The sequence below is a fragment of the Corythoichthys intestinalis genome, chromosome 11 (assembly GCF_030265065.1).
Source record: "Corythoichthys intestinalis isolate RoL2023-P3 chromosome 11, ASM3026506v1, whole genome shotgun sequence".
In the NCBI taxonomy this organism is placed as follows: Eukaryota; Metazoa; Chordata; class Actinopteri; order Syngnathiformes; family Syngnathidae; genus Corythoichthys; species Corythoichthys intestinalis.
Window position 1 is genome coordinate 57,746,546 of NC_080405.1, and position 27,417 is coordinate 57,773,962.

The window sequence follows — 27,417 nt, forward strand, 5'->3', positions numbered from 1 at the left end:
CTACTGGTGACGCAGTACCAGGAGCAACGTGGGGTTCAGTGTCTTGCTCAAGGACACTTAAACGTGTTCATCAGGGCGGAGAATCGAACCTCTGGGTTGGGGGACAATTACTCTACCACTGAGCCACGGCACATGGCATTAACATTCTGCCAAAGCGATTCATGGATAGTAAGACTGGTAGTTTTTAAAAGATAAATGTTAGTACAAGTTATAGAAATGTTATATTTAAACCCCTCTTAATGTTTTTGTTTTAATTTAATTTGTATAATTTTCAATCAAGAAACAAACTAGTAGCTCGGCATTGTTGATGTCAATAATTACACAATGCTCATGGTACATAAAATCAGTCGCACCAAAGTGCCAGCAGAGGGAGACAAAAAACACAAGTTACAAGTGGACATGACACTGCTGTCATTTTAATCTGTTTGAGCGGGGCATGTGCGTTAATTGCGTCAAATATTTTAACGTGATTAATTTAAAAAATTAATTAACGCGATAATTTTGACAGCCCTACTATATTTATTTAGTTTTTTTAATCCTGTGCCATGAAAATGAGTGACTTCCGACTCCATTCTCGACTTGAGAAAGAGGGCGCTGTGACGTGTACGGTAGAAGGAGTCCTCCTCACTATCCAGCCATACTGTTGTATGAGAAGCACTGCGGATTCAGTTGATTATGCGGATTAATTAGTTTATTATTTGCATCATGCCAGCCAAACGGCTGCAGAAAAATGTTGCTGCACCAGGGTTAGGCGTGTGAGCCTTTCTGGGGTTTCAAATGTTCCCATTAACTAGTGGATATTGGCCAAAACAAGCCCTAATACTGTGGGACCATTGGACTTACGAGGAAGTGAGTAAACATCGTGTTTTGTATTATTTCAAATACTGCGATCATTTTAATACATAGGTGGCTTGCATTTTGTGGCTGACATGCTCCTTGTACACTCGGCCGTCGACACCGGCGGCTTGTCGCACATCCCCCCACCGAGAGAGCACTATACTCGGTTTATTGCCCTCTTCATGTGCCCGGTGTTCTGTCAAATTTTCAACCCCATCAGAAATCAGAAAAAAACTGTGTTAAAAATGGCTGCGAATACAGCGATTACAAAGTAAATACTACAAACTTTCTTTAAATAAAGGACTATTTACTTACGTTTCATAAGGGATGGGCAGGTAGAAAAGATCTCCTGAGACACATTCTGTCTGTCATGTTAGCTCTACAACAACCGCACGCCGCTCTTTGTTTACGTCGTTGCCGTGTAGTACAGCATTATATTTCATTATATTTGTGTTGACCATGTGGCAGCTATGCGTTCCTCCGACATCGGCCGGTTTGTCCGGCGGTACTCTCCAACTGCTTAATGTGTTAGCATTAATAAATGGTGTGAAAAAGAACTGTTGTCAATATCACTTTTAGTAGACAAATTCAATTTGCAATATAAACACTTTACAGTACGATGCATTGATCAAAATGGACTCCAAATTTAATACAATGACTATTAATACAATTTGATACAAATATGGCCCAGATTGGGTAACATGCGTGCCATATCCGGGCCATACATTAATGTCGTGTCTGCCACTTTGGAGCAGTTCTGGACCAAAACTAGTTGCTGATCCAGCAAGTGACGTCTTACTGAGTTTGGGCCATTGTTCAAAAAGACGTTGGGGCGGATCCGTTTTATGAAGTTGGGCCAAAATTTGCAGTACATCTGGCCCATGTCTGCTCCAGTTATGTTATATTTATCTGGGTATTCATACAGTCAAGACACACAAAAAAGGTCAAGAATCTGTGTCGGAAAATGATCAGGAAGTCGGCCATTTTGGGTTTAAGTTGCCGTTTTGCCAAATTTCAGTGGTCTGACCCGAAAAAAAAAAATCCTGTTTAAAATACCATATTTAAAAATGGTTAATGTTTGGTCCCCCAAAAAATGTTGGGTCAAAAATATGTCGTTTTTGGTAAAAATAATAATAATAATAAAACAGTGTTTGCAAACAAATGGTTAGTTTGGTCATAATTGCTCATTATTAAGGGAAAAATAAATGGTATTTTGGGGAAAGGGGGGTCATGTTTTGGTCCAAAAGAAGAAAATGGTTCAATTTTGGTCAAAAATGGTGACTTAGTTTTTTGTTGTTGTTGTTGTTTTTGTTTAATGGTTCGTTTTTGGCCAAAAGGATTCATGTTGGGTCAAAAATGTCATTTTTGGTTAAAAACGAGTGTTTGGTTAAAACAAATGGTACTGTTTGGTCAAAAATTGGTCATTTTTGGGTTAAAAAAGATGTAAAAATGTATATATATTTTTTGGGGTGGGGGTCATGTTTGGTCCAAAAAAGTTCATGTTGGTTAGAAAATGGTTCATTTTTGGTCAAAAATGGCAAATGTTTTTTTTTTTTGTTTTTTTTTTAATGGTTAATGTTTGATCCCAAAAAAACAATCATGATTCAAAAATGTGTCGTTTTCGGTAAAAAAAATACAAATAAATTAATAAAACGGTATTTGCAAACAGATGTTTATTGTTTGGTCAAAAATTGGTCATTTTTAGTGAACAAAAAAATGGTATTTTGGGAAAGAACGGTTCATGTTTTGGTCTAAAAATGCTTCATTTTTTGGTCAAATCCGGTGTTTTTTTTTTTTTTTTTTTTTTTTAATGGTTAATGTTTGGTCCGTAATGTGTCATGTGTTGGCAACCCTTCTAACGAAAAAAAAAGGGAAAAAAATACCCCCCCCCCCCCCAATCACCAATTTTAACAATCTACAAAATTAGTAGATATGTCTATCATGACATGACACACAAAAAAAGTCTCAAGAACCCATGTAGGCAGAGGAACAGAAAGTCGGCCATTTTTGATACCATGTTTGCACTAAAGTTTTTGTACTTTCCCCTTGAGATGCTTCTTTTGCGTTCTTCATCTCAACTAGCGTCTCATCTGCTTCTTTTGCCCCACTTGACTGCTATGATGATGATGATGAGATTGCGGTCGCCGTAGCAACCGGCGGGACTCTGGCAAGCCGTCTCCTCTAATTCGGTCGGCGTTCATTTGCATAGAAATAACATTTGGGGGATGAATGAGCGATCCCCCTCCGGTCCCCGACACGTGTCTCCCGCCACCCGTCAACAGCGCCGTTTAGCTCGTGACGGGAATGATGAAGATGACAACGCGGACCGCGCCGCGCCATCTCCGCCGGCTTTTAATACGGATTTTATTGCGCTCATATTTCATCAAACAATCTCCACAACAAGAGGCTGACGGTGTAATTAGCCTAAGGATGCCAAAAGCTGCTATCCGCGGGAATAGAAATCGATGGAAAGTACCATTGACGACGACGGCAGGGATGTAACAATCTAAAGTGCTTCATTTTGGTTCAAGATTGTTCATTCTTGGTTAAATTTTGTGAACGTGTGGTTTTAAAAAAATGTTATTTTTTGGTCTGAAAAGATTAATGTCTGGTCAAAAATGGGTCATTTTTGGTGAAAAGAAAAAATAATTTAATGAAAAACAAACAAAAACCTGTCGATGTTTGTTTGGGGAAGGGTCATGTTTTGGTTCAAAATGTTTATGTTGTTTGAAAATGAAAAAAAATCTAAGTTAAAAAATATATTTGGCCAAAATTTTGTCAGTTTATGGGGTGGTGGTGGGGGTGTCATGTTTGGTCCAAAAAAGTTCATGCTGCATAGAAAATGGTTCATTTTTGGTAAAAAAAAAAAAAAAAACAGTGACTGTTTGGTTTTGGAAAAATGGTTAATTTTTGGTCTAAAAAGATTAATATCCGGTAAAAAAATAAAGGGGCCATTTATGGTAAAAACAAAAACCTGTCAATGTTTGTTTGGGGGGGGGGGGTCATGTTTTTGTTCAAAAATGTTTATGTTGGTTAAAGAAAATGAAAAAATCTAAGTTAAAAAATATGTTTGGCCAAAATTTTGTCATCTTTTTGGGGTGGGTGGGGGTGTCATGTTTGGTTCAAAAATGTTCATGATGGATAGAAAATGGTTAAGTTTAGGTCAAAAATAGTGACTGTTTGGTCTTGAAAAAATTGATTCATTTTTGGGCAAAAATGGTGACTGTTTTTTTAAAAAATGGTTAATTTCTGGTCTAAAAAGATTAATATCTGGTCAAAAATGGGCCATTTATGGTCAAAACAAAAACTTGTAAATGTTTGTATGAGGGGGGTCACGTTTTGGTTCAAAAATGTTTATGATGGTTAAAAAATGAAAAAAACTTGAAGTTAAAAAAAAATGTTTGGCCAAAATTTTGTCATTTATTGGGGTGAGTGGGGGTGTCATGTTTGGTCCAAAAATATTCATGTTGGATAGAAAATGGTTCAGCATTGGTCAAAAATGGTGACTGGTCTAAAAAGATTAATATCTGGTCAAAAAAAAAACTGTCAATGTTTGTTTGGGGGGGGGGTCATGTTTTGGTTAAAAAATGTTTATGTTGGTTTAAAAAAAAATAAAATAAATAAATTTAAACTTAAAATTAAAAAATATATTTGGCCAAAATTTTGTCGTGGTAGTGGGGGGTCATATTTGGTCCGAAAAAGTTCATGTTGGATAGAAAATGGTTCATTTTTGGTCGAAAATAGTGACTGTTTGGATTTTTAAAAATGTTTATTTTTTGGTCTAGAAAGATAAGTGTCTGGTCTAAAGTGGGTCATTTTTAGTAAAAATAAAAAAAATAAAAAATAAAAAATAAAAACCTGTCAATGATGGTTTGGGGAGGGGAGTGGGTGGTTCATGTTATGGTCCAAAAAGGTTTATGTTGGTCAAAATATATGAAAAAAACTTTAAGTGAAATATGTTTGGCCAAAATTTTGTCTTTTTTTGGGGGGGGGGGGAGGGGGTCATACTTGGTCTAAAAAAGTGACTGTCTGGTTCATTTTTGGTCAAAAATTGTGATTGTTTTTTTTTTTTTTTAATGGTTAATGTTTGGCCCCAAAAGATGTTGGGTCAAAAATGTGTCATTTCTGGTCAAAAACTGGTGAATGTTTATGTGAGGGGGTGTCGCGTTTGGTTCAAAAAGGTTCTTGTTGGTTTAAAAAATGTGAATATTTGGATGAAATAAATAATAAAATTATGTTGTAGTTTTTGGCCAAGGATGTTTCATTTTGGTTCGAAATGGTGAATGTTTGGTTTCAAAAAGTTTCATGTTGGTTAAAAATGGTTGATTTATTGTTAGAAATTGTGTCTGTTCAGTTTTTCTTAAAAAAAAGGTTCACATTTGGTAAAAAAAAAAAAAAAAAAAAATGGTGTCTGTTTGTTTAAAAAAAAAATGGTTCATTTTTGGTCTTTTTTTTTTTGGTTTTCTTTTTTTTTTAATGGTTAATGTTTGGCCCAAAAAGATTGATGTTGGGTCAAAAATGTATCATTTTTAGTCAAAATTGGGATTTATTTTCATGGTTAATGTCATTTTTTTGTCAAAAACGGTAAGTGTTTGGTTAAAACAAATGGTCACTGTTTGGTCAAAGAAATTGTCATTTTTGGCAAAAAAAATAAAAAAAATAAATCGGATTTTGGGGAGTGGGGGGGTTCAAGCTCGGGCCAAAAAGTTTATGTTGGTTAGAAAAAGATTAATATTTGCTCAAAAAGGGTGAATGTCTGGATTTTTAAAAATGGTTAATATTTGGTCCCAAAAAAAATAATTTTGGGTCAAAAATGTCGTTTTTGGTTTTTAAAAAAATGGTGAGTGTCAGGTTAAAACAAATGGTTGTTTGCTCAGAAATTGGTAATTTTGGTTAAAAAAAAATAACTGAATTTTTTTTATGCATGTTTGGTCCAAAAAGGTTCATGCTGGTTCATTTCTGGTTAAAAATGGTTAAATTTGGTAAAAAAAAATGTGAATGTTTGGTTTTAAAATAATGGTTCAATTTTAGTTAGAAAAGATCAATGTTGGGTCAAAAATGGGTCGTTTTTGGTAAAAAATAAACGGTGAGTGTTTTGTCAAAAATGGTTAATTCTTGGTTAAAAATAAAAACAATGTTGGTTAGAAAATGGTTCATTTTTGGTCAAAAATGTTGAATGTTTGGTTTTTAAAAAATGGTTAATTTTTGGTCTAAAATGTGTCATTTTGTTCAAAAAGCAGTCAGTGTTTGAGGGAGTGGGTCTCGTGTTTGGTCCAAAAAGGTTCATGTTGGTTTAAAAAATATTTGGGAGAAAAATGTCAATATTTGGTCGAAACAAAAACAAATGTTGATGTTGGTCCAAACATACTCATGTTTGTAGAAGGTTAGTTTTGGGTCAAGGAGGTTTTATTTCGGTCAAAAATTCTTCATTTTTGGTCCATCATGGCTTAATGGAATCAAACGATGGCTGCTAGCCACCGCCCAGTCCAAACGGATTTGATGTCCATCGCCGTCAATGGCAGCCAGTGAGTTAAGAGGATAAAATCCTGTCAATAAGAAGCATCACTTGTCCATTACGTTCCCGCTCGGTTTTTCAGCCGCTTGACTCGCTAAGCCCGGCGACCGGTCCGCGGGAGGCGCTTAACGTCCCGCTGGGGTGAAAATGGCCTCTGCTTCAACGACGGCCGAGCCTTTTATTCAGTCGCTGTTTTTGGTTGAAAATGACGCTGCGTTATCAAGCGGAAGCCGGCGGGGAAGCTACGACCTCTTTATCTGGCGCTCGCCGTGTTTTCTTTTTCGCCTTTGAAATGTCACGTTCGGCTCAAAGGCTGTCCACCATGTTGTCCGTCTTATTTCAATACATGTTTAGGGGTCGAAATTTAAAAGGTTCAGGTTTTAAATCTTAGTTTTGAGGGTGAGGAGTTTACAACTTCATGAAGCCCCTAGAGGGACATCGACAGAAATAAAATAAATTTAAACCATTTGGTGCGCACCAGAAACAACCTCGTAAACATTAGCATTATATAGCATTTAAGCTAGAGGACTTTTGCTATGCAAGCTTGCCAATTGTTCTTTTGTTGTACTTAGATCCTCAATTATTATTATTTTTAAATTGTTTGAGGCTAAGCTCAGGCGTGCAACGGATACCGGCAGTTTCGGCATGCTAAAAATGATAACGAAGGATTTAGTTGACCTTTACTCCAATCTTGGACTCAACTAGCACCTGAGCTTATCCTCAAACGATATAAAAAAGTAAATAAATGAGGATCTAAGTATAACAAAAGAATAATTGGCTAACTTGCATAGCAAAAGACCACTAACATAAATGCTATATAATGCTAATATTTACCAAGTTGTGTCTAGTGCGCACCAGATTGTTTCTAGTGCGCAATATGGTAAACGTTAGCATTATATAGCATTTAAGCTAGAGGACTTTTTCTATGCAAGTTGGCCAATTGTACTTTTATTGAACTTAGATCCGCATTCATTTATCTTTTTTTATATGGTCTGAGGCTATGCTCAGGTGCGCATCGGACACCAGCAGTTCTAGCATGCTAAGAATGATAATACAGGATTTAGATGAGCTTTACTTCAATCTTAGACTCAACTAGCACTTTAAAAACCATTTATTAAAATAGTAGTATATGGCGGAAAACACTCAGGTGACTTGAAGTTCCGCTCTGAGACCCCCAATTTGGCCAACTTACAACAAATTGTCCGATAGGCTATATGCATGTGTGATACTTGTATTGGGCTTTTCCACCTTTCAAGGCGCTCAAAGCGCTTTACACTATCTCGCCATCCACCTACTGGTGAAGCAGCACCAGGAGCAACGTGGGGTTCAGTATCTTGCTCAAGGACACTTAGGCGAGTTCATCAGGGCGGAGAATTAAACCCAAAACCTCTGGGGTGGGGGACAACAACTGAGCCACGCCACCCCCAATCACCCTACCACATCATTGGAAAGCTTACGATCTCAATTTTATGGGTGACAACATTTTTTGAACCGGAGGGCATTTAAAAAATAAAATAAAATAAATAAATAGAAAATTAATCAGCGAAACCCTATCTGGAGGTGAGAGCATGAAAGAGCAGAATTAAAGACGCCATGACTTTAACGAGATATTATCGCTTACTTACCTAGTTTCGATCCAAAAACTCCAGGTAGCATGTATCACTGAGTGTCAAGACACAGCTGTGAATGATTTTTGGGGGATTTTATGGGCAAAACATGGATCGCAATGCAGAAATCGCAGACATCAAGGAGTGGTCGAGATGTTCTTTTTCATATATTTACCCTTTTAAATTTAAAAAAAAAATGTTTCTTTGTTTGGATCAATTATTTATCATCTGACATATTTGGGAAAATGCGACAATAACAAAAAAAATACAATTAATCGATAATTATAAGGCAGATATATCCGTGACTTTTTTACAGACTCCATTTTTTTCATTGTGACGTCATTGTTTAAAAGTTCAAAATATGGGAGTGAATCATTTTTTAAAGTCGTTTTTTTTTTTTTTTTTTTCCAAATGAAATATTAGACATCGATTAATGATTCTACGATAAAAAAGACAGACATTTTAATTAATAAATATAATTACTTACTTCTTTCTATGGCTGGTTTAAAACAAAAGTGGTTGCGCGACGTCTGTAAACGGGGTTTCCAGGGTAAAAGGGACAAATTAAAAATACTTTGTGGGTTTAATGCGCTATGAATCTGCTATAGCAGCATATAGACATATTGTTCTATCAAACACAACAGTTCCTTTGGCTTAAAATACAGCAGTTTATTTTAAACAGGAGTACAAGAGCAGAAACTGCTTTTTCAGTCTTGTCTGTGTTTTCTGTCATTTTATATATATATATATATATATATATATATATATATAATGTTCTCTTTTTTTTTTTTGCCCACTGTCATTACTCTTTGGTCAACAATTGTTAAATTTTGGTAGAAAAAAAAAAAAAAAAAAGTTTATGACCAATTTTTGATCCAAAATTTGGTTTGCTTTTAGTTAGGAATTGTTAACTTTAGTTCCAAAGTGATGGCTTTTTAGTGGGTAATTCATGTTTAAAATAAAAAATAAAAAGGTTAAGATCAGTTGTTTTTGTTTTTAAATACATTTTTGGTTCTCAGTAGTCAATACTAAATATTGTCGCATAAAATGATAATTAAAAAAAAACTTTAATATTTGGCAACATTTGTTAGCTTTTGGTCAATCATTGTCATATTTTGGTTTGAAGTTTATAATGTTCGTTCTAAAATGGTTTAAAATTGGTCAAAAACGACAACTATTTTCCAAAACAAGTTAATTTCTGATCCGAATTGTTTAGAATTTTGTATTTGAAAAAAACATTTTTGGTACATATGGGTTCATGTTTGGGGTTAAATGGTAAATTGCTAAGAAAAAATAATATTAAAATATTTTATGGGATTTTATGGGTGAAACATGGTATTATAACAAGGGTCGCAATGCAGAAAACGCAGACATCAAGGAGTGATCGAGATGTTCTTTTTCATATATTTACCCTTTTACATTTTTTAAAAAATGTTTCTTTGTTTGGATTGATTATTTATCATCTAAAATATTGGAGAAAATGTGAAAGAAAAAAAAATACAATTAAGCAATAGTTATGAGGTAGCTAACAGTGACTTTTTTACAGAGTTTTTTTCATTGTGACATAATTTGTTTAAAAGTTTAAAAAATGCCAATGAATAATATTTTAAAGTCGTTTTTTTTGTTTTTAAATGAAATATTAGACATCAATTAATGATTCTAAGCTAAAAATGACTGACATTTAGAATAATAAATATAATTAATTACCTTGGTTTAACTCATTCACTCCCAGCCATTTTCAGCAGAGCAAGGCCCTTCGCTCCCGGCCGTTTTTCTGGATTTTGACTGATTTTGCAAGGCCCACAGAAATTTCTGTTCTATTGCTATTTAAACTTGGAACCCACCAAAATAAAGATTAGACTCTCTTCTTTTCAAAAAAGTAAGTTCATATCTTTTTCCATTCTTTAGAAATCAGCATTAGAAAATAGCTTAGTTTGAGCAATTTTCCAATTTCTGATGAAAAAAACGGAGAAAATGAGCTTTTTGTAAACGCATACATTTCAAACATAACTTTGACTTAAACACAGCTATTTTTTGCATTAGTTACATCCCAAACATCTGAACAATGTTTTCCTTCTTTTTCCATTCTTTAGAAATCAGCATTAGAAAATAGCTTAGTTTGAGCAATTTTCCAATTTCTGATGAAAAAAAACGGAGAAAATGAGCTTTTTGTAAACGCATACATTTCAAACATAACTTTGACTTAAACACAGCTATTTTTTGCATTAGTTACATCCCAAACATCTGAACAATGTTTTCCTTTTACAAAATATGATAATGAACAAGACAAATAGAGTTTTTGACAGCAAAGTAACAATTTGTTTACACATGACTACTGAGAGATGACGCGTGTTGTTGCCAAGATGACGCCGTTGTCACCGCGTCTGCCATGTAAACTTTTCCCTCATCGTTGTCTGTCTCACAAAGATGGATAATTTTTGAATCTCTGCGGGGTCTGCTTGGCGAGCCCGCTGCACGGTGGTCTCAGTCATTTTGCTCCGTCGTCTAGCGCCTGGCATTCCAGGCGTCATCTCGGTTGTTTTGTTCGGTCGTCCGCCGCCTGGCATCCTGCCGCCAGAGCGCCGACCGTGCTGCCCGGCCTTTCATTGCTGTTGAATCGGGTTGTGGGTCTTTACAAAATGCGCTACTGCCCTCCAGTGGCCAGTTTAATTGCTTTAAAATGGGTTTGGGGCCTTGTTTTTTGTTTCTCAGATAGATCGCAAACAATAGATTCTCCTTGTAAAAAAAAAAAAAAAAACGCAAAAGACTTATAAATACGTTTTTGGGACAATTAAGCATTTAAAAATAGAACGTATTTATACGTTTCTGGGAGCAAATGAGTTCATGGCTGCATTGAAACAAAAGCGGTTGCGCGACATCTGTAAGTGGGGGTTTACAGGGTAAAACGGACAGATTAAAAATATTTCAGGGGCTTAATGCGCCATGAATCTGCTATGGCAGCATACAGTGGGGAGAACAAGTATTTGATACACTGCCAATGGGCTTTCCCATTGGCAGTGTATCAAATACTTGTTCTCCCCACTATATAGACAAATTGTTCTATCAAACACAGCAGTTGTTTTGGCTTAAAATGCAGCAGTTTCTTTTAAAGAGGAGTGCAAGAGCAGAAACTGCTTTTTCAGTCCTGTCCATGTTTTCCGCCATATACACAAGGCTGGCCCAGCCTATACGCTGACTATGCAGCTGCTTAGGGCCCCTGACCACCAGGGGGCCCCCAATCTGGCAACCTCATTTTATACGTTTTTAATAGAGCATCGTGAATAATGTGGCGCGCATTGCCGTTTATCTATGCAAACATCAATTTTCTTGTCATTACAATTCTGGCAACCTGGGGAGTGAGGTTGAACCTGCTTTGCGATGATTGGTGCTCAAACTTGCTTGGAAAATAGATGCACGAATATGTCGAAGAGAATTTATCTTTCTGGAGCAGAGAAACGAAAAATCAGATTAATATACAAAATTATGGACGTATAGGTTGGATTGCATGTATGGGCTTCACGGTACACTGTGACGAAATGGTGGGCCAAAAACATGGGCCCCTTGGCATTATTTTGCTTAGGGCCCCCAAATGGCCTGGACCAGCCCTGCATATACAGTACATATTTTTTAAATTATACTTTGGGGGAAAAGTGAAAAAACATGTCTTATATGCATCTCTGTCCAATGCTAAATCTAATTAAATACATTGTACACACAAAAAATATATATATACTTTTTTGGGTGAGCTACTTCGTGGTCTTTTCACTTATCGCGGCAGATTCTGATCCTCATTAACCGTGAAAAAAAGAGTAATCACTGTATTTCTATTTGATGATCAATTCCTCAAGCGTTATTGTTTTGCAGTGCATTTTTTTCTGTGTCTTACAACAAGTACTTCTTGCATCATTTGTAGGAGAACTTGTGTATTATTTCCCTGTCGTATTGTTCTTGTCGATCGACGCGACGGTGGCGAACGGCTCCCAAAATGGAGGATGAATAATGAAAAGACGGCGCGGCAGCTGTGCTGAATTCTCCCGGCACGCAACGGCGGTGTTTGTCGCCGCCGCAGAGCCGAGCGGGAAGGAGACGGGACACCAAAACGACAGCTGCGGGCGTTCATTGTGGACCATCGTTCAGACGACAAGGACAATAAATCCTACTTTTCGTGACCAAATGAACTGATATTTCACTATTAATAAGTAACCCAAAAAGTAATGAGTAAAGTTTACTTCATATGTTGGAAATAGATTGTGGCCTTTCAAACCCTAATGCCAAAATTTCGATAAATGTGCGACCTTGCAAAAAAAAAAAACTAACAAAATGTCTCAGTGGCGACTCTTCGAATTTTTCAAAAGGCCTGTCCGATTAGGTTTTTTCAAAGTTGAGCGATGAAAATTGGGGAGACGATACATTGTTCAAAACTGCACCAAAAATTCATCTGGAATCATGTCCTAAACCAAACAGGAAATCCATTATTTTGGATTGAATGTGAAATTTTAGTCAATTTACAGCAGGGGTGGGCAAACTATTCCACAAAGGGCCGCAGTGGGGCCGGGTTTTTGTTGCAACCCATTAAGAGGACACCTTTTCACCAATCTGCTGTTTTACAAGTGCAATCAGTCGATTGCAGTCAGGTGCTTCTCATTTCTGCTGAAACCTCATTGGTTAAACTATCTGTGTTGGCTCAGTTGGAACAAAGACCAGGACCCACTGCGGCCCTCGAGGACCGGTTTGCCCACCCCTGATTTACAGGGTGCACATTTGAGACATTGGCGCTATAGGGAGTTAGTTGGATCCTTCTCAAAATTGGTGAGACTGTTCATTAGACATATGAGATCTGAAGTTATTATAATGGTGAGTATTCATTCACAGGCCTGACCTGGGCAGCGTGCCAAAGTAGGCTTTCTTTTTGGGCGACACACCAAATTCAGTAAATGACTAATAACTCCCTGATTCAAGGTTTTTCATATCAGGCAAGTATGAGAGGTATCCCGGCCTGACCACGACTGCATTGAAATATTACCCATTAAGCCTGACGGCCCCCTGCTGAGAACCGGAAACCTCTTTTTTTTTTTTTACTAGTCAGGCTCCTCCTCCGAAGGAAAAAAACTCTTGACCTCAAATCTGCATCGGGGGAGCATTAAGACATGTGCTCATGTGCCTGATGAAAAATATTGAGGTTTGGTTGAAGCAAAGGGGTCCAAACAGCAAATTGAAAAACACCGTCGCCATTTTTTGTCTTACCACGAATTTTGAACAGTCATAACTTGGCAGATATACAACATATCTGCGCCAAACTTCCTGTGTTTGATGAGCGTCATACCCTGAAGGGTCCTGTAGGGTTTATTTGCATCAACCTGACAGCGCCAACTTGTGACAAAAGAAAGTCACTCCTTTTACTTATACAGTGGGGCAAATAAGTATTTAGCCAACCACCAATTGTGCAAGTTCTCCAACTTGAAAAGATTAGAGAGGCCTGCAATTATCAACATGGGTAAACCTCAACCATGAGAGACAGAATGTGGAGAAAAAAACAGAAAATCACATTGTTTGATTTATAAAGAATGTATTTCCAAATTAGAGTGGAAAATAAGTATTTGGTCACCTACAAACAAGCAAGATTTCTGGCTGTCAAAGAGGTCTAACTTCTTCTAACGAGGTCTAACGAGGCTCCACTCATTACCTGAATTAGTGGCATCTGTTTTAACTCATTATCGGAATAAAAGACCCCTGTCCACAACCTCAGTCAGTCACACTCCAAACTCTACTTTGGCTAAGACCAAAGAGCTGTCGAAGGACACCAGAGACAAAATTGTAGAACTGCACCAGGCTGGGAAGACTGAATCTGCAATAGGTAAAACGCTTGGTGTAAAGAAATCAACTGTGGGAGCAATTATTAGAAAATGGAAGACCAACAAGACCACTGATAATCCTCCTCGATCTGGGGCTCCATGCAAGATCTCACCCCGTGGCGTCAAAATAATAACAAGAACGGTGAGCAAAAATCCCAGAACCACACGGGGGGACCTAGTGAATGACCTACAGAGAATGGGACCACAGTAACAAAGGCTACTATCAGTAACACAATGTGCCGCCAGGGACTCAAATCCTGCACTGCCAGATGTGTCCCCCTGCTGAAGCCAGTACACATCCAGGGCCATCTGCGGTTCGCTAGAGAGCATTTGGATGATCCAGAACAGGACTGGGAGAATGTGTTATGGTCAGATGAAAACAAAATAGAAGTTTTTGTTAAAAACACAGGTCCTCGTGTTTGGAGGAGAAAGAATACGGAATTGCCTCTGAAGAACACCATACCCACTGTGAAGCATGGGGGTGGAAACATCATGCTTTGGTGCCGTTTTTCTGCAAAGGGAACAGGATGACTGATCTGTGTAAAGGAAAGAATGAATGGGCCCATGTATCGAGAGATTTTGAGTGAAAATCTCCTTCCGTCAGCAAGGGCATTGAAGATGCGACGTGGCTGGGTCTTTCAGCATGACAATGATCCCAAACACACAGCCAGGGCAACAAAGGAGTGGCTTCATAAGAAGCATTTCAAGGTCCTGGAGTGGCCTAGCCAGTCTTCAGATCTCAACCCCATAGAAAATCTGTGGAGGGAGTTGAAAATCTGCGTTGCCCAACGACAGCCCCAAAATATCACTGCTCTATAAGAGATCTGCATGGAGGAATGGGCCAAAATACCAGCAGCAGTGTGTGAAAAGCTTGTGAAGAGTTACAGAAAACGTTTGGCCTCTGTTATTGCCAACAAAGGGTACATAACAAAGTTTTGAGGATGACCATCATGATTTGCAAATAAATTCTTTGAAAATCTAACAATGTCATCCCCCCCACATTCTATCTCTCATGGTTGTGGTTTACCCATGTTGACAATTACAGGCCTCTCTAATATTTTCAAGTGGGAGAACTTGCACAATTAGTGGTTCACTAAATACTGATTTGCCCCACTGTACATGTCCAGTTCTTTTCAGGTTGGTCATTGTAGTTACAAGACCTTTTGTAAGACTACATTTTAAGGCACATGTGCACATGTCCCTGTCTGTTACCGTGACGACCCTTTGTTCACCATTAAAAGGAAGTAAACATTTTTTCAGGGACTTAGGCAACTTGGAGAGCTACAAAATTTGGCACTCTTCATCGAATTGGCCTAATTGAAAGATTCATTTTAGTTTTGAATAAAGTTGTGGCTGCACACCTCAGTAACACCCCCTTTTATGTAGGACCCTCTTCAATAGGGTTTTTTTCACCTAAGGGTGTGAGAATGTATTACTAATGCCAAAAACAGTGGCGCGTTTCTATTAGTTAGGTTTGCATGAGATGAGGTGGACGATCTGCTACCACCCTGACCTGCGTGCTGTCCGACTTACGTCAAACTGCGATGGCCCGTTCAGTCCTGCTTGCAGGGATAATTAGACATATTTTTTCTCGAATGATCGAGCTCATATAGAAAATAAAAATGTCTAAATTGTTTTACTGTTATTTTCTTGAAAATATTTTTTATATATATGCTATTAAAAAAAAAAAAAAAAAAAAAAAAAAAAAATATTTCCTGAAGATTTTTTTCTGCATTATTTTTTCATAATTAACTTTTTCCCTCAAAAATTTTTTTTTTTTTTTTTTTTAATGTATTATTGTCACTGCAGTATATTCATTTTCTTTAGCAAAAACATTGTTTTGTATGTGGAATGTTTCATAAATATATACATATAATTCCAATTTTTTGTTTTCTCAAATATAATTTTAAAACAAATTTTTGTTTTCTGAACCGTGAGACAGCGTCTGTCGGTTGGTGGGAGCGTCTGTCCGTCCGTGTTCTTTACTGTGGCTCATTAGCGGCGTGGCGCCGGGCGAGCCCTTGGGCCTGCCTGCCTGCTAACGAGGGAAGGAGCGCACTTGTGGCTAATTGGGCAGCTGCTCTAGCCCGGCGCAGGTGAACCAACGTATGGAGTCAATTGCATCCTAATTGGAAGCCATGCTAGCACACTAGGAGGGAATCCTCTCCTAATAGAAGGCCATCACATCTTCCTCAATCCAAATATTTTTGGCAAAATTGTGACACCCTAAGTGCCGTAAAGCCAATGGGATCAGCAGAAAATGACACGGAGATGCCCTAAAATGAACAGGAAGCGACTCCGGAATACCCCAAAATGTACAGGACGTGAATTAAAATCAACTGGAAGTGATTAGAGCTGTGAATGCTCATCTTTCAGTGCCATTGAAGGAGCTACATGTCCAATTCATAAAAAATTAAAATAAATACATAAAATCTTTTTAAAGGAGGAGGCGTTAATAAAATGGTTCATTTTTGGTTAACGAAAAAAATGCACATAAATTGGTGATGGCTCACGCTATCAATGGCAGCCAAAGAGTTAGAATAATGGTCAATGGCAAGAAAAAAAAAAAATACATTTTTGATCAAAAATGGTAAAAAAAAGAAAAAACTTTTAATTTTTAGTTGAAAATATAAATGATTTGATGAATTTGAATAATTTAAAAAAAAAAAAAAAAAAGTTATAATTTTTGGTCAAAATTGTGAATTAGGGATCGAAAAGTGTTAATGTAACACCATAAAGCTTAAAGTTCGGTTAAGAAATAGATTTTTGTTCAAATAAAAAAAATATATATATATATATAATAATAAAAAATTGGACAAAAATGGTTGGCGTCTAGCAGTCAATAAGAGTCAATGAGCTAAAGTGCAGTAAAAAAAAAAAAAAAAAAAAAAAATTAACTAAAAAAAAATCAAAAATGGTAGTTTTTTTTTTTGCTTAACAAAACATAATTTTCAGTCAAAAAAAAAAAAAAAAAAACAACAAAAACAAAAACAAAAACAAAAAAACAACAACAATGATTTGGTTTAAAGCTGTGATTTCTTTCGGTCCAAAATTGTTAATGCTACCCCATAAAGTCAAAAACTTTATGGGGAAAAAAAGTTTTAATTTTTAGTTAAAAATATAAATGATTTGGTTAAAGAAAATTTCAATACTTCATTTAAAACATATAATAATTTTTGGTCAAAATTGTGAACGAGGGATCCAAAATTGTTAATGTAACTCCGTAAAGTTTAAAGTTCGGTTAAAAAACTGATTTTTGTTCAAATAAAAAAAAAAAAAAAATGATACTAATAAATTGGACATTAATGGTTGGCATCTAGCAGTCAATAAGAGTCAATGAGTTATAGTGCAGTAAAAAAACAAGTATATTAAAAAAAAAAAAAAATGGTAGTTTTTTTGCTAAACCAAACATAATTCAATTTTTAGTTAAAAAAAAAAAAAAAAAAAAAAAAAGATTTGGTTTAAAGTTGTGATTTCTTTGGGTCCAAAATTGTTAACGCATAAAGTCTAAAATCCATAAAATCAAAAATTTGGGGGGTGGGGGGGTGGGGGTCGTTTAGTTGAAAATATAAAAATTTGGTTAAAAAAATTTTGAATACTTTATTTAAAAATAATCATTTTTGGTCAAAACTGTAAACAAGGGATCCAAAATTCTCAATGTAAAACAAAAAAGACGAAAAAAGAAAAATGGACAATAAAGGTTGACATCCAGCACTGTCAATAGCAGCCAATGAGTTAATGTGTTGGTCATGGCAGAAAAAAAATGTAATTTTTGATCAAAAACGGGTAATTTTTTTTGCTTTATTTATTTGTTATTTTGTAGTTAAAAAAACAAAACATTTTTGTTTGAAATTGTGAAAAAAAGCTTGGAAAAACAAAACATTTTTGTTTGAAATTGTGAAAAAAAGCTTGGTAAAAAATTTAGATTCATATTTGTTAATGTCACTCCATAGTTTTTAAAGTTGGGTTAAAAAAAACAGATTTTGATTAAAATAAAAAAAATGGTTGACATCTAGCACTGTCAATGAGAGGCAATGAGTTAAAGTGCAGTAATTTTTTAAATAAAAAATTGGTAGGTTTTCTTTTGCTTTACAAAACGTAATTTAATTTTTAAGCTGTGATTTCTTCGGTTTCAAATGTGTTAATGTAACTCCATAAAGTTTAAAAAGTTGGGTTAAAAAAAAAGATTTTTGGTAAAAAGAAAAAAAAAATGGACAAAAAAGGTTGACATCCAGCACTGTCAATCGCAGCCAATGAGTTAAAGTGCTGGTCATGGCAGAAAAAAAATGTAATTTTTGATCAAAAATTGGTAATTTTTTGCTTTAATTTTTGTTTTTCGTTAAATAAAGTTTAAAAAGTTGGGTTAAAGAAAGATTTTTGGTAAAAAGAAAAAAAAATGGACAAAAAAGGTTGACATCCAGTACTGCCAATCGCGGCCAATGAGTTAAAGTGCTGGTCATGGTCTTGGTTAAAATTGGTTAACTTTACATCCTTATTTGTTAACATTACGCCATAATTTTTAAAGTTGGGTTAAAAAAAATACATTTTGAAAAAAAATTAAAAAGAAAAAAAATGGTTGACATCTAGCACTGTCAATAGCTGCCAATGAGTTAAAGTGCTGGTCATAGCAGGAAAAATAATAAATTTTGTTCAAAATATTTAAAAAAAAATTTAAAAAGTTAATTTTTAGTAAAAAAAAAAACAAGAAAAAAAAACATGTTTTATTAAAAATTGGAATGCTTTATTGAAAAAAACAAACATTTAATTTGGTCAAAAAATGTGAACTTGTGATCCAAAACTGTTAATTTCACTTAAAAAAAAAAAAAAAAAGGACAAATTGCTGATCCAGTGTGGACCAGAATGTGACCCGATAGCAGATGAAGTGTGAAGTGATATTTATTGATTACAGGCAAGGTGTTGGGTGGCTGACGGGGTGATGAGTAAGTGAATGGCTGCGGCAGGTGGCTTTGTTTAGACAGGAGGCCTGGCTGGGTGAGTGAGTGTCCTGAAGGAAAAGGCAGAATTAGTCAAGCGCTCAACAACGAGAGTCAAAACTATAGGCTTAGTTGGCCGATGTACCAAGGTTGACAGGCAATCATCTGGCACCTGCTTGATGCCCAGGCCGCTCCTTAAAAGCAGTGGTGATTGCGGATGAGCTGCAGGTGTGTTCCGAGGTCTGCCAAGTTTGAACAAAAGGCACAGGTCAAAACAGGAAGTGTTGCAGCAATAAAAGGCGAAGTGAGGGGAGTGGGGTAAAGGACCACTACTGTACAATGGGCGCTGTAAAACTTGTTTCCCTGAGGGGATCCTACCAAGGGATTAATAAAGTGTATTGAATTGAATTGACATCTAGCACTATCAATAGCAGCCAATGAGTTAAAGTGCTGGTTATAGCAGGAAAAAAAAAAGAATTATTGATCAAAAAATTGTAAAAACAAATGTTTTGATTCTTATTTAATAATATACATGTGTGTGTTAAAAATTTGGAATGCTTTGTAAAAAAAAAAAAAAAATGCATTCTCAAAAATTGTGCACTTGATCCAAAATTGTTAATTTTATTAAAGTTGGGTTAAAAATGTTGTTTATGTTTACCAAAAACTTCAAGAAGAATTGGACATTGGTTGAATAATTGGAAAAAAATGCATTTTTTAATTTAAAAATTGGTTGTTGTTTTTTTTGCTTTAAAAACATTTAAAATTGTGACTTTTTATTTTCATGGGTGACAAAATGAAAAAAAATGGTAATTTTTGATGAAAAATGTGTGGGGTTTCTTGCTTTAAAAAACATTTAAAATTGTGAATTTTTATTTTTTTTAAAATTGTATGGTCAAAAATTGTGCACTTGATTCAAAATTGTTAATTTTACTCCATAAAATTTAAAGTTGAATTGATAATGTTTCTTTTTTATTTTATTTTTTTTATTTCTATATTTACCAAAAACTTCAAGAAGAATTTGACATAATGGTTGACATAATTGTTGAGAAAATGAAAAAAAAAAAAAGTAATTTTTTATCAAAAATGTGTGTTTTTATGCTTTTGCTTAAGAAACGTTTTTTTTTTTTTTTTTTTTGTGAATTTTGTGAATTCTTTATTAATTTTTTTTTTTTTTTTTTTTTTAAGTTAGGTAAAAAAAAAATTCACTTGGGATCCAATATTGTTAATTTTACTCCACAAAGTTTAAAGTTAAAAATGTTTTTTTTTTATTTCCATTTTTCTTTTTACTAAAAACCTAAAGAAAATTTGGGCATAATAGTTGCCCAAATTTAAAAAACAAAATGTAATTTTTGATCAAAAATTTGTATTTGTTTGCTTTAAAAAACATAATACAATTTTTAGTTAAAAATAAAAAAAGTAATTCAATTTTTGTTCAAAAATTGTGAACTTGGGATCCAAATTGTTAATAAAAAAAAAGTTGGACAAAATGGTTAACGTCTAGCACTGCAAATAACAGCCGATGAGTTAAAGTGTGGCAGAAAAATAAATGTAATTTTTGATCAAAGATTTGTAGTCGTTTAAAAAATTGTGAAATCTTTATTTTAAAAAAATAGTATGGTCAAAAATTGTTAAATTTAGATCCAAAATTGTTAGTATTACTCCCAAAGGTTTGAAGTCTGGTTAAAAAAAAATGGACAAAAATTGTTGACATCTAGCACCGTCACCACAAGCTTTTTCTCCCCCCCTACTCGATCTACTACTTGAAAAATGACACTCGGCCTAGCTAGCGTCACTCGCGTCGCGCAAATGCCATCAATTACCGCTTCCAGATGGTCGTGTGATTGGCCGCTGCCGAATTTGTTCTTCGACGAGACCGCTTTTGGCTGCCGTTGCGCGTTTGTAGCGCTTCCTCTGGTCTGCGTTGAAGAAAAAAAAACACAAGCGCACCTGCGAGCTGGCGGCCAAACACTCATCCGTGCCTCAAACGTTTGCGCTAGCACTTCCTGTTTGTGCTTTTAATTCCACGAGCTCCTTACAAACATACATATGGACAAACAACATTTGATGTTTAATTGTACAACAAACACGCGCAATCTGCCAAAGTTTAAATGACGGATGCAATTGGCACGTTGCTACGGTGACATTAGCGTGCCGCGTTTTTCCTGGCAGCGGATAATCATGTTTCTGTGCCGTTGACGACGATAGAGGACTATGTGGTCGCCATTTTTCCCACCAAAAATACAATAGCAAATAGGCTGGTATGCGTTTTTTTTTTTTTTCCTAACAAGAAGTAAACACAGTTAGCATAACTGCTATCTAGCAATCAGTCTGTCTTTTATCAGCACTTAAGAGTGTTTTTTTGAACGGCGCCTTATTCCCGTCCTTGTCCTGATGATGTCATCTGATAGTCATCAGCAGATGGCAGCTGAACACATGCTGAATATCAATTACCATTTTGCTTTCTTTCCTGATTTTTATTAAACATATGAGATTGTTCATGCGCTAGCTTACGGAGAAAAAGTGCTGAACTTGGTTTTGTTTCAGTGAAACGACAAAATATACTGTAAGTGGAAAAATTGCATGGGAATGTTTTGGTATGAATGGGATGAGTTTGTTATTAGTAGATGTCTTATCTGTTTGAAGTGGGAGGGGGGCCATCCCTCCCACCTTAACCTGATTGGACGTCTGTGGCCGGCAGTGGCAGAAAATGAGTTCTTCTTAGGGCTCTTCAAATCATTTTCTGTTGATTATGGGGCAATAAAAGGTCACTTCCTGTTGATTTTAGGGTTAATGAAAAGGAAGTGTTTCAAGAATGTTCCCAAATAAATAGGAGGAGATAAAAATCAACAGCAAGTATCATCTGAGTTCATTTTGGGGCATTACGCGTCATTTTCTGTTGCTTTTGAGGCATTTACAGGTCAATTTCTGTTGGTTTTGGAATGAATTCTACACCCCGCGCCATCAAATTCATTTTGACTGTGTTACAATTATTTATAGATAAGTTTCCAAGGTAAATGGTGTTATACACTTGGCACACTCACAAAACCACAGGGTTGAATTGCTCCAATTAGCATCTTGAGTGTTAGCAGTGCAGGGCTGCCTTGGCTTTGTTGGACAGTGGACTGCTCAGGCAATCAATCGGGCGGACAACCTTTTTACCTATTCCAAAAGTTGCAGTACTGCAGCTCTTTTTTATACAGGGTACAGTGTGGTTAATTTTTTCAGGCAGAGAGTAATTGAGACAGTTTTTCCTTTGTGGTGTGAAGGAATTCGGCCCCTTGGCCAAGCCACGGAAACAGCGCCAGCCGAACCAAATGGTGTTCCGCTGGCACCGCTCCCGCAAGTCGGCCGGGAGGGGCCAAAATCCCGCGCATTCACTCCGGTGTTAACCCTTTGTACTGACTCCATTTTGAACGGTTTAAAGAAGGCTCACCGAAAACAGGTTGACAATTTATTCGTCGACACTGGTCAAAAACAAGGCAAAACAGATGACGGAGAGACAATGCTGGATCCATGGTCGGCAAAACAACGACTGCATAGAAATGTCCCCGAGAAGCGACTGTTGTTATCTAAATGTTCAGTCCTTTTGAAAGCTGCGGCGGAGTGGGCCGTTATATTAGCTTCTTTAGAGCAGGGGTCCCCAACGACCGGGCTGTGGACCGGCACCGGTCCGTGGTGCATTTGGTAGCGGGCCGTGCAGAAATAATAAATAATTTATTAACGACTGCATTCTGGCCGATTGACTTTGGCCTGTGCCGCTTAACACACCAATATCCCTGTCTACTCTAGATATACAACTACAGGATTGGAGATCGTAATAGAAATGCATTGATTGGGCTGTTAGCACTAAATCTCGTTTTGTATATCTATGCGCGCTTGGACTCGATAACAATGTATGACGTAGGTCCTCGCCAATCACATTTCTTCCCGGAAATAATAATAGCCCCCCACACTAGAACGACTGAATAACAAACGTCTTTGGACAGACTTTTTACGGGGAAAAGGGAACCTGACGAGCCAGAAGATGTGCCTACAACCTTGAAGAAAACAAAATTTATGCTACTTCCCAATCACTAAAGACCCACGAACTGCGAAGGAGTGAATTCGTGACCCGTATGTGAATAAACCGAGTGATATTAGCATGTCTGCGCAACAGGAATATCAGCTTGTAGAGATCGCAAATCACGGCGACCTTAAACGTACAATTGAGACAACAACTCTATCGAAGTTCTGGATTAAAGTCATTTTGGAATATCCTGACATCGCTACGAGCGCGCTGAAAACTATGCTACAATTTCCAACATCGTGTATTTGTGATGCTAGCTTCTCTCACTCTCCCATCTCGGGACCATCTCGTCTCAACGAAACAAACTCAGGCCTCCCACTGATTCAGCGGGTGAGTTGTATTTTTCCCTGCACTAAACACGATGGGGCTAAAAACAAATGCTATTTTATATTTGCTGTATTTTCTGGCGCACATGGCCGGTGTTCTGACAAAGTTGGCATGCGCGTAACGTTAAAAAGGACCGTGAATGCAGCGATTCCAAAGTGCACACTACAAACTGTCTCTAAAGAAATGAATATTAACTTACGTTTGCCATGTTAGGTGCACACAACAACTGCACGTAGCCCTCTCACTTAACGACTTCGCCGTGTCGTTAAGCATTAATTTACGCCATTTCCGTGTTGCACATGTATGTTTATGATGTAAATAGTTTTTTAGCACCATTGGATGACATTGAGAGTCCAACTGAATATAAAAGAGGGCTTTTTCACCATCACAAAAGCTTTGGGAGCAAAATTTTATAAGGGTGCAAAATTTGACAGAACACCGGTCCGTGAAAAAAAGACCCAAATCACACCGGTCCGTGGTGCAAAAAAGGTTGGGGACCCCTGCTTTAGAGTACCTTTTCATGATATGCTCATTTTTATGGGATAGGGATATTTGTTTTTTCTTGACTTTTTTGCCATAATCTGGTGTTCAAAATTCTTTTTTCAAGCTTGAGTCTTGAAAAAGAGGGGGTCGTCTTATAATCAGGGCCGTCTTATACTCGGGCCAATACGGTAATTATATAAAATCTATTAAATTAAAAAAAAAAAAAAAGTTAAAAATATTCTTGTGATATCATCATACCTTAATATCATACAATAATTTAGTAAAATAAAAAAAGACATTTATTTACATATTAAATATTTTCAATATAGATTTTTAGTTAAATTTACCTAATAATATCATACAATGATTTAAAGTATGTATATTAAATAAAATCTCAAAAATTAACAGAAGCAACAACAAAATGCTAAACAACTCAAACGTTTGCGTAATTCCTTTCAAAAAATTATATGTTTTTGATCAACTGTGGCCACCTGTTGTTAGGTAGATTTTGTCTGGTAAAAAGCCAACTAAATAAATGAAAAGCAGGCAATTGGAGCTCCTATGTGGACGTTGTGCTTGTTTTGCTCCTTACGCTCCAATTGCTAAAAGTTTTTCGTCCCGTCGTCATTTTCTAGTTGGTACGACGCAGCGGTCGGACATACATTTGCTTTTACGCCGGTGTCAAAGGTTCCCCCGCGGGAACCCGGTCGCGATGGCTTTACATGCGAACGAAGAGGATCTGAAGCGACCGGCTCGGGCGACGCCACGCAGATGCGCTCGTTCACATTTCATGTCGACAACGCATGAATTATTTGTGTTTTGGGAGCTCGGGCTTGATGAAAGGAAATAAATCAGGCGGCGGCGCAGAATCATCATCCCCGCTGACTCCACCAATCAGCGACAAATAACTCGTTCCCCCCACCGGGCCAATCACAAGCCTTTTAAAAAGCCACCTCCTGGGAGTCATACACACGCAGAACTTTACAGTAGGGAAGACTTGTTTCGTCTTGGAAAATGGCTTTTTTCCACACAAAAAATACGGGGTGAGGCTTAAGGTTTACGGGCAAGGGTTATTTTTAGTGGTGTTTCAAGATAATATAGCTACATAAATTTGGGGGGAAAATGACCTCATTTAAATCTATTTGCTGCCACTGATGGAGCTAGACATTTCCACAATTCATTCACTTTTTTATTTTTAAACCAAAAATGAACCTTTTTTTTTTTTTTACTTTGCCGAAAACATAACATTTTTTAACGCAACATTAAACTTTTTGGACTAATACTAACTAAAATAAATCATTTTTGTGGTACTGTAAATCTGTAATTCTGGATAAGTTCTAGACAATGATGTTGAATATTAGTAGTGTACCTCTGTTCGGTTTTGTGTTGGTTTTCTTCTAGTGTGACTTGTCCCTGTGATTGCCCATTGATTTCACCTGTTGTACCTCCAAGTGTATCCTCCAAACTGCATCCTCTTGTGCTCACCTGTTCCTTGTTGTGTCGTTACTCCTTGTCTGTGTGTGTGTGTGTGTGTGTGTGTGTGTGTGTGTGTGTGTGTGTATATAAGCTCCCAGTTTCTTTTCACTCCTTGTTGCATCATTGTCTATAGCCACGTTTACATGCTGACTTTTATTCATACCGATTCAAATCATTCTGAATGGAAATTTCAGATCAGCTGTTTACATGTCACTTCATCTATTCCAATCCATCGTTTACATGTGTCTGCCTTTATTCCGAAAGGACGTTTGACAACTGCCGTCTGACATGCGCAGATTAATCAAAACAAAGCGTCACGTTGCAAAACATGGAGATCGATCGTCAGAGTGCTGCTGTTTTAACTTTAACCCACTTGTTGTGTTTGTGGGGTCGTATCCGCTTCTGCTGTTTTGCTCTTTTGCCTTGTAGTAGCCGGTTGTCAGCGTTTTCCACCGATTTCTAATCTGGTCAACGCTCCGGTCTATTCCGGCTTCGTGTAACCTCTCGTGAACTTTTTAAAATAGTTCACTGTTCCTCGTTTTACGCCCGTCTAAGCGAGCAATTATATTCAATTCTTTTAAAGTTTGAATTAAATACAATCTTTCCGCCGGACTCCAATTAGGTGCGCTGTGCTTGGAAGCCATGTTGCAAGTGACGTTACTTACGTCACCAAGTGACGTCACCACGTCAGTACGGAGCATGTGCAGAAAGAACGCAACCAGACACCATTCCGCTTTCCTGTTTACATGATATAATTTTACTTCTAATCGGTTTGGGAAAAGGAATATTCCACCCCTGTGAATCGGAATGAAATTCCGTTCGGTTTGGGCCTGTTCATTCCGAATGAGGTGTTTATATGGAACACATTTATTCGGTTTGAACAAATTTTCCGATTGTAATTGGAATATTTGGCTCCATGTAAATGTGGCAACTGTCAACGTCACTTTCAAGTAGAGCTGCAGCTATCGAATATTTTAGTAATCGAGTACTCGACTGAAAATTCTATCGATTAATCGAGTAATCGGATGAAACAAATATATTTTTAGGTGAAGAGCAATTATAAATATACATGAGAAAACAAGACATTTCATCTAATCTTGAACCATTTTCAGTCAATCACTTGCCACGTTTACATGGAGCCAAATATTCCAATTACAATCGGAATATTTGTTCAAACCGAATAAATGTGTTCCATATGAACACCTCATTCGGAATGAACAGGCCCAAACCGAATGGAATTTCATTCCGTTTCACAGGGGTGGAATATTCCTTTTCCCAAACCGATTAGAAGTCAAATTATATCATGTAAACAGGGAAGCGGAATGGTGTCTGGTTGCGTTCTTTCTGCACATGCTCCGTACTGACGTGGTGACGTCACTTGGTGACGTAAGTAACGTCACTTGCAACATGGCTTCCAAGCACACGCACAGCGCACCCACACAACTTTTTAAATGAACGGCGTGTCATTCTGAAGTTTTGTTTCCACTCGAAAAGTTAAAACAGCAGCTGATCTGACAATCGATCTCCATGTTTTGCAACGTGACGCTTTGTTTTGATTAATCTGCGCATGTCAGACGGCAGTTGTCAAACGTCCTTTCGGAATAAAGGCAGTCACATGTAAACGCTGGATCGGAATAGATGAAGTGACATGTAAACAGCTGATGTGAAATTTCCATTCGGAATGATTTGAATCGGTATGAATAAAAGTCAGCATGTAAACGTGGCTAATGTCTTTATTTTCGATGTATATTGCTGAAAACAGCCAACAATTGCATCTCAGATGTAACTAGAATTTTTTAAAAAAGGACTAATTCACTGCTTTCACTCAAAAAACCTTTAGATCTTATTAAAAAAATAATATTATTTTTTTACCTAAAAATGTCGTTACGCTTGATAACACACATCACTTAAAAGTTAGGATTTTTCCCCACGTGTTTCAATTGAATTTCTCTTTGTGTCAAGCCATTTTTTAAGTTCTAGTTAAGTTTTAAGTTAGTCTAAACTAAGTCCTGATAGGATTTTGAGTTTTTGCAGTGTTCAAAATAAATGTATGATACAGGCTGTAATGGAGCACATTAGGGACCAGTGCTACTAGGTGTTTTATCCAGCAATGACTACTGAGCTAAAATTGATCGTTAGCATGATTAAGTTTTTATTTTACACCCTCATCACTCCACAATGCTATGTTACGATAAAGGCTGTATGTAAGACACGTTAGCCACGCATCGACAGTGGTCATAATTAATTGAAACCTAGCCCTCCGCAGGGCTAACGTTACGTGAGCTAGTAGCGACAGTAACGTTAATCTTATTTGTTAGCG